The sequence below is a fragment of the Corvus kubaryi genome, unplaced genomic scaffold (genome assembly GCF_017639235.1).
Source record: "Corvus kubaryi isolate FWS band 111438036 unplaced genomic scaffold, C.kubaryi_AGA036_p1.0 65452, whole genome shotgun sequence".
NCBI lineage: Eukaryota > Metazoa > Chordata > Aves > Passeriformes > Corvidae > Corvus > Corvus kubaryi.
This window is the reverse complement of record NW_024582010.1, coordinates 1,513-10,437: the sequence shown is the minus strand read 5'-3', so window position 1 is coordinate 10,437 and position 8,925 is coordinate 1,513.

The window sequence follows — 8,925 nt, the reverse complement described above, 5'->3', positions numbered from 1 at the left end:
AGAAAGGCCTATGCATCTGAAATACATGGGGATATGTGATCTTGCCCTACAACAAAACGGGTTGGGAGAAAACAAATATTTACAGTATTACTGGGAAATGAAAAGATTTTTTGTTGATGACTTAATGACCAGCGTAAGTCATTAAGCCTGAAAAAGCCCTGAAACCTCCATGATTTGTGGTTCTTAAAATATGATTTTGTTGCCATAACATGACAAAGTCTGCAGAAATTCTCCTTTCTAATTTCTGCTTGTTTACAACACGCTGCAGCTGGTTGGTTCTTTCTTATTTTTCAGGGAAATCTTTCAAGTATGACAGTAGTTAACAAAACTGAAATTTTAAAAAGTGCTTGTTCTGCTTTGATATTATGCCAGTTTTCCTCCCATAGTCTGAGGGATATTTACAGTCCTTAGCTTACTGTGAATCTTCATGGCCCAGTTCCAGCCAAAGAGAATATCAGGGCTAAAAATACAGCTCCACGGATGCCTGGTATATCTAGACAGCACTGGGAGGCAGCACATTTCTGTGGATAGGGCACAGAAGTGGGAGTCCTTAAAAGGGGGTTCTCTTTGCAGCTCTCCCACCAAATTGTCATCAGGTTCCAGGAAAGCTGCGTTAGCTTTCTGTGCTTTGATTTCCTCCATATGAAATGATGTTAACATAGCTGTTTTATTTTGTAGAATACTTTGATATATATAGATAAGAAGGCAAAATTAGGGTCAAACATTTTTCTGAATGACCCACAGTGACCCACACCTCCTCCTATTCCTCCTAGAAAAGCTCCCAGCCACTTCTCTGAGGATCTTCTGTCAGTGGTACAAAGATTATTTCTGCACCTCAGAACACAGGACTTAATCTACCCAATGAAAAAATATTTATAAGAAATGTTTATAAAAATGTGGTGGATTTATTTAATTTCACAGAACCTGTGCAAGTTTTAAAGATGAAGTATATATTGCTAAGGAAAGTTGCTCAAAGTAATCATTCCCTTGGCACTGCAATGTGGGCTTGAGGCTTTGCTCAGCTCTGTCCCATGTGAGAGGTCCTGGCAGAGAAGCACAGTCTGCCTTCCCTCCACTCTGCACTCATCCTGTTCTGCAATGGCTGCACAAAATGTGTGTTTGTGGAAGCTTCTTGTCATCTGGGTTTCTGTGTACGGGTTAGACACAGGAACACAAGCCTGCAAGGAGTCACTTAATTGAGTTCTGTCTCAGTTCTAAATCTTTAGTTAGTGATTAAATTGCAGATGAATTACAGTGTATATGGCATATGGGTATAGAATGGCTCATTAATTCTGGCAGTAATCAGTCTTGTTTGGCTTTACAATGCAGAAACAGTTGTGCTGAGGGTTCTAGAAGAATAATCTCTTTATTGCATTGAATATTAAAACAGCTGACTTAATAAAATTATTGTCTATATTGTACCTCTAAGAAAACTGAATTCCAGAAGATGAATCAGAACTGTTGGAAAAATCTTCAGCATGCCTTTGGCATGTGCTAGATAAAATTTCTTGTCATTCAAGACACAGAACAGTTGTTTAACAGAAATTTAAGAGTCTCTGTACAAATACCATTCCTATTATACTATCAGTTTTGCTGAAATGTTTAAAAATGCAACATGGGCACAACTGATGAAAATCAGAAGTAATTCCCAGTATCCTTTATTTCATTTTTAAATAATGATTAAAACCATATTGTCTTTTTAAATACAAATAACTAAACAACCAGACAGTCTGTAATATTTTATAATACTTATTAGAAAATCAAGAGTAGTAAGACTCTTGCCATGATTAGCCAAAACACTCCAAAAAAGTTCCAGCTTGCAACAAGAACTGCCTTAGGCTTTGGCTTCAGAGACTTAACAGTCTCAGCCCAGTCTCATAAAGTGGCCTGGAATACCAGTATTCCAACAGACCACACTGCACAGACTTTCTTCTCCTTCACATATTTGCATTACCCACACAAGAAATTTCCCAGATGACAGGCTTAATAGGACTGGGACACAGGGATACTCAGTTCAGGAGAATAGCAAAAGTTTTGGGTTTTGTGATGTTTAAAATTTGCCTGTAAAGTCACACTAAACTGAATGGCTTGCTTAAATTTTGGCTGCTCAAGCCAGTGATTACTTGAAAATCTCAGCTTTAATTTGGAAAAATGGGTATTTTCTCAGGACCACTGTTGTCCAGAAACCTGCCAGCATGAATCACAAAGCACAAAACACAGCAGGTAAATAAAAATGTAGTTTTTAAAGGTCTTATGTATTTTTAAGCTAATCTTACATGGTTTTGAGGGGTGAGATTGTTTACTAAAGGATTTTTATGTTGATGGGTGGCAACACAATTCAGGCCTCACTATTACAGTGTTTAAATCAACCTGACCTATTATGAAAAAAACATGTCAAGAGAACAAATACCCTTTAAAGTTATGCAAAATGAGGGAATGACAACCTTTGGTACAGGAGCAGTAAAAAAAACGCGAGAGAATTTGGGATCAACAGCCCCTTCATTTTACTCAGCTGCAACCTGAACAGCATGACTACAACCTCTGTTCCATGGTGTACAGTTTTGTTATTCTCTGCTTCATGATTACATAAAATCTCCATCATACTTACTTTGTATTTTTAAGAGGCAAGTTTGAAACATGGAGTTGATTCGAATCAGGTGTCTTTGTGTTGGCAAGCAGTGCAGCCTAATAGGAGTGGTTCTGCAGAGCAAAACAGTTGGTGCTGAGGCCCTGACATGCACTGTATACATGTTAGGGAGGGCTATTTTGGACTAGCTGTAAATTGTGGCTTAGAGGCTGTTTAGGAGTGTATCTTTCACTTCATCAGAAGGATACCCACTTTGTACACCTTAAGACTGCTCTATAATGTGAAATGTGACATAGTAAACGGGGCTGATTTGAAGGAGAAATACAGTCCCTCTGTGAGTTAAAATACTAATGTAGACACAGCCATTATCTCTGCAAGCAGCCTAGTACAGTCCCATTCCACATTTCATCCTTTCAAGGGATGAAAGATGTCATGGATAGCAACTGCTACACTCAGTTGTAACAATTTAACAGGCAGGCATCTGCCCTCAGCTGAGACTTGATTCCCTCTACTGTAAATGAAGAAAGAAATGTCCGTGAGGAATCTTTCCACATATTAATAGATATTAGATGACTATATGTTAGAAGACATTAATAGATGTGAAGAAATGGACTCTAGAGGTGCTGGCCATTCCTGTAAAGACAGCCTAGAAGGACACCTTACAGAACATTCCTACCTTGGCAGTTAAAAGCTGACGAGCAGGAAGCCCATCCTGTGCCTACAGGAATAAGATCACCAGTGAGATGCATTTCTGCTGTGAGTGGCTGTGATTCTAGAACTGAAGTAGTTTTTGATTAACTGTAATTTCCCACATTTTGTATTTTCAAAATCTGTAAAGAAGTGTTTAAAGTGTAAGGTTTCCCCTTTTTTTTTGTGCATATGCAGTTTAAGAAAGGCCTTTTTTCTGTAACTGTTTATTCAAAGTCTGGAGAGAATCAGTGCTCAGATTAGTCTGAGAAATAATCTCTTTATTTAAGAATATATAAAGTATAATTTTTTTACCCTGCACCTTAATCCAGTGTTTTCTCTGCAAGTATTTTCTGCTTGGCAGTAGAGACCATTAGTGAGATTTTTCTCTGAGATCACTACATTTATGTCCCTCTAGTATTCTGGTATTTTCAGGATTCAAACCTCTCCTCCTACCTAACTACAGAAAGACATTAATTTATTATGGCCTAGTTTTCTTAGACTGTAAATCTTCAACATAGTGGTGTAACAAGTATTTGGCCTGTTGGTCAACAGTATAGGTTTTGCCACTTCAACTCACTGCTGTGCAGCAGCAGGGCTATGACACAGAGAGACAAATCTGCAGAACTGTCTGGTCAGCTTCATCAGCACAGAAGCATAGACACATTTGTGTGCTTCCAAAATGAATTAATTGGTATTTGGCTTTTATTCCTCTTAGATAGCACAAAAATTTTCAATCTAACAGTCAATATCAGCTGTAGCAATTTTGTCCTTTGTGGGAAAAAAAACAGGGAATACCAAACCATAACTCCACATGACAAATTACTACTTTAGTCATTTGTGGGTTTATTTTTAAATGTAAACTCTGAGGCAGGACAAATGGAGAGGAATGTGAAAGACAAATCACTTCTAACTAGTGGAGAAATCCAGAGCCTGATACAAATTGCATGCATCAGTTTACAACAGTGCAGAATCACACCCACTGCCTTTGGCTGGGACTGGCTGGTTTTTAAATGGACTTGAATGTTCTATGTTTCGTATTCTTGTCCACTACAGCTTTCTGTGGGCAGTATTTTCAACAAGGAAGGGTTCTCCTGCTTTAGGCACAAATTAATCAACAAGAACAATTACACTAATAATCTGCTTTCAACCTTTTGATTTACTACTCCTCAAACCTGCTGCTGTGATTGTAGTCCATGTCAGTGGGGTCCAGGGCATTCCAGGTAGCAAGGTTCTGTCAGGAGATAGTGTTCTGTTAAGCCACAGTTGTTTTGTTCACAACATCTGAGATATCATGAATCTTTGCTAAGGGCAATTGCCTTTCACAGGCACATGTCCCAGGAAAGGGATGTTAGATGTTGAAGGTTTCCATCCTTGGACAAACTGTAAGACTGCCAGGTTCATTGAGCAGTCCTGGAACTGACACAACTTTTGGAATTCACAAATCATTGGCTGTGACCTGATTTAGACCAACGTAAAATTTGTGGGGGGAAAAAAAAAGAACAAACCTGTGAATCAAAAAGCCCTGCTTTTCAGTCGCCTGTACCCCCCATGCTTTCCTTTTTAGAGGGTTATCTGCATAAATCTCAGGAAAGAATTGTGTAACACAGAGAAAGGAGAGTACTACTTTAGATTTGTGTTTAGCAGAAATAAAGAATATGGTATTTAAGGGGAGAGGGAGTGTCCTATCAGCGTAGCTCAGTTGGGTCTCACATGGCACAGTTTGAATATACACATTGGTACAGGGACTGAAAACTAGCCTGGTGATTTTAGGACATTATGTTACAAACAGCAGAATTCCAGTGAAGGTTTACAGATCCCCAGAATTGCTCAGCAGGTATGTCAAATGAGGATCTAGAGTACACAAGTACACTGGAGGTCACAAGTGCAAGAAGCCTCTGGTTACTGGAGCCTGATCCTTGCACAGAATGTGAACTGCTGGCAAGTCCATGCCCAGGGATGTTGGTGTGAGCCAGCGTAGAGCTGCCACTGATGTGAATCTCTGCGTCTATTCTGTACAGGTTGGGTGATGTTGAACTGATCACAGCCCTTTTGTATTCCCTGGATCCCTAAGTGTCTCTGGGCCTTCTTACTGCTGAGTGCACTGCCTCTGGGGCAGAAGTGAATCTCAAATGCATCCACCTTTTATTGACCTGTGAGTTTTGGCAAACACAAGTGAAGAAAGTGAAATGGTACAAGGATACCTAGAGAAGTTAACTAAAAGAAAGACACTGAGGTGGTGGAGTGTGTCCAGAGAAGGGCAATGAAGCTGGTGAAGGATCTAGACAGTAAGTCCTATGAGTGGCCAATTAGGGAGCTGGGGGTGTTAAGCCTGGAAAAAAAGGAGCCTCAGGGAGACCTTATTGCTCTCTACCACTACCTGAAAGGAAGTTGTGGTGAGGTGAGGGTCAGTTTCCACACCCAGGTAACAAGTGATAGGACAAAAGAAAATGGCCTCAAGTTGCAACAGGGGAGGTTTAGATTGGAGCTTAGGAAAAATTTCTTCACTGAAAGGGCTGTCAAGTAATGGAACAACCTGCCCAAGGAAGTGGTTGAGCTACCATCCCTGAAGGTATTTAAAAGACGTATATGTGATGCTTAGAGACATGGTTTAGTGGTGGAGCTGGCAGTGCTGGGTCTATGATTGGACTTAAAGATCTTTTCCAACCTAAACGATTCTATGAGCTGAAAGTATAATGACTATGAGGCTGATAAAATGTAGACGAGTGATTTTGAGACAGAATTATGAGATAACAGGTGTCAGGGGCTATCTGGATGTGAAACAGAGTAAGAGTTTGCAACAATATCTAAAAACAAGCCTGTGAACTCTGCACTGCAGCAGGTCAGCGACTGGAAACTGTTGGTCCATCCCTGCGGCTGTGACCACACGTCACATGCAGTTGTAGGCTTGCTGATAACAGAAATATGCCAACAGTTTGGCAAGATTTCAGAGAACAGGACTGGGGGAAGGGGTTCCCTTTCGAGCTCAGGATTCTCAGGCTCTGTCCATGTCACTCTTGGCACCTTCTGTGAGTTTGGGGCCTGAGGACCTTAAAAGGATTGAACCAAATTCTTCCGTAAGCTATTTCTAGATACGGAGGAACAGGTTTGCAGCAGACAACCAGCTGAGAGAATGGCAGCAAAACTCAGCTCAAACTCTGTTGCATAAGAAAGTAATAAATTAACAAGGTGAGGAGCATCCTACTGTTCATATGTTTGGAAAACAGTAAGCGTGATCCCAGTAAGCATGAGGAAAAGTAGGGGGAAATGGAATGACAAAAGCAAGTCAGGGTAATTAGAAAACAAATTCTGCTAGAATGCAGAATAATAAGTCCCAGGAGTCCTGTTATTGAAGTACTATAAAATAGAAAGAGAAAAAAACTAGCAATCCTGCACTGACAAAGGGTAGGGAACTGTAAATCTTCATCTTTTGATTTCTACATAAAAATTCTGAGAATGAGTCCTTTATTCAACCTTTATTCAAAGATTTTGCCACAACTATTCTAATCCTACAATAGATTTTTTTTTTTTTTTTTTTTTTTGTTTTTTTTTTTTTGTGGCGTGGCCATAAAAAATAAAAACTGAAGGATTTGTTCTCATGGCTCTAAGTCCAAATTCAAATACAGTTTCTTGGGTTTCTGTGAGGTGGAGTGGGGAGGGGATGTCCCTTTTTTTAAAGGAAAGCTCTCCTTTACCTCTCACTTTTTTCCACTCCTCTCCTCCCACCTGTGTGCAGGATCTGGATATTTAAGCTAGGTATTTAATTGGAATGTTTGTCTGCACAATGTTAGTAATTAAATCCATGAGCTTTGGCAGTCATATGAACTCAGCATTCTTTTCTAATGAGAAATTATGTAATCATTTATAGTCTGAACTGCATCTGTCATTTAAATCTGTAGTAGTACTTACCATGAACATGCTCATCCTGCATATGCTTATATTGATTCACAAAAATAATAATCTCATTAACTTGTTCTCAGTATAGGAACAATGGATCTCTCATGCCCTCAAATCAACTCTTAAAACTGTTTGAACTCTTAAAGTGAAATATAGTAATTCATAAAGAGAAGACAGTATATGAGTCACCATTCACAAAGAATTTAGTGCAGTGACTTTGAGCAGCGATTAGTATTCATGATCACAAATTTTAAAAAGTTGTTAAACAGATAAATTTGCTCAGGAACACTAATAACTTGAAATTATTATATAATGAAATAAAAAACAAGTTTCAGTCAGAACTGTATTTGGCTTAGACTGTGGGAAATAGAAAACTCAGATCCAAACTATTTCAGAATGCTTTGTGAAGGTTTATGTTAAAACCTGTCTTCTGAATTGCCCAAGCAACATGCAAACATATGCTCTCAAAATACCTTTTTAAACAACTTCTCACAGATTACAGCAATATTCTAATTTATTTTCCCTTCTCCATCTTCTCTGTACTCACTTATACACTCTTCTATATTCTCTTACACTATTTATAGTAATAAACAATTTATAACAGACTTTTTTTGTTTTAATGCTTGAAGTTTGGCATCAGATAATTTCTAATAAGTGGATGATCTGAAAAATCCCATCTTACTGAATGAGTCTGTATCTAGCAACCATTAGCTGGGACATACACAAACAGGAATATCAACTGGTGGTTTTGTCATGTGATCTCTTCCACTGCACATACAAATATAGAACATGACCATAAAAAGTAACAGAACATGCTCTCTGCAAAGTAATTTATTGCAGTTGATGCTAGATTGGTATGCCAGCTGGAATTACCTTCCTGGCTCCTACTATTTTTGCATATACAGATAATAAAGGCTGTGTACTGCAACAGATTCCAAATGAAAAAAGTAACATTATTAACAAGAGGCAAAGCTCCAAAAAAGCAACTTTAGCACGCCTGACTGAAAATGTTTGCTAGTGACTCATAGCACGAGTTAAAGAGCTAAATGAATTTTAGGACTTCGCCATTTTCATAGAGAGAAAAAAATACCACTTTTTGTACAATATATGTTTCTCTCTTTGCTGAGCACAAAAATATCCAAGGATCATTATAGATATAGGACCTTTCTTTTTGTTTTAATTCCTTATTCATTAGTTTGTAAGCTGCAAGAGCTGAGCTAATTTATTTTTCCAGCGCATTTTCCTCTCCCTCTTTTTTTTTTTAAAGGCACCATGTATGACATCCCAACATGACAGGAACTCAGTAAATCCCCTCAGTCTCCACACCGCTGTCTCTGAATGTCTACAAAGCTACTATGCCATAATCGCAACTCACTGGCTCATTCACAGCTTTACATTATAAAGCAAACAGTCTAGACAGCTGAATGACAGAATTACTCTCTTTTCTCTTGCATTTATAGATATGCTGTCATCTTCATTTGCTTTTCTCTAGTCTGTGCATTCTGATACACTAATGATCAGCTTTCCTGTTTGGATTCCACACTGACTCCATGGCTCTAGGCTATAAATACAACCAGAGCCAAGATGACATCACATCAATAAGGTCCTGGGGGAGCAGGGGGCAGGACCCCTATTTCTTTCCTTCTCCTGGGTTAGCTGGTGATTACCAGCTTTTTCAAAATGGTTAACCAACATGACTTTACAATAGAAATTTTCTTCCTCATTGAGATGGAGATATAAAAAACCTAATGCCT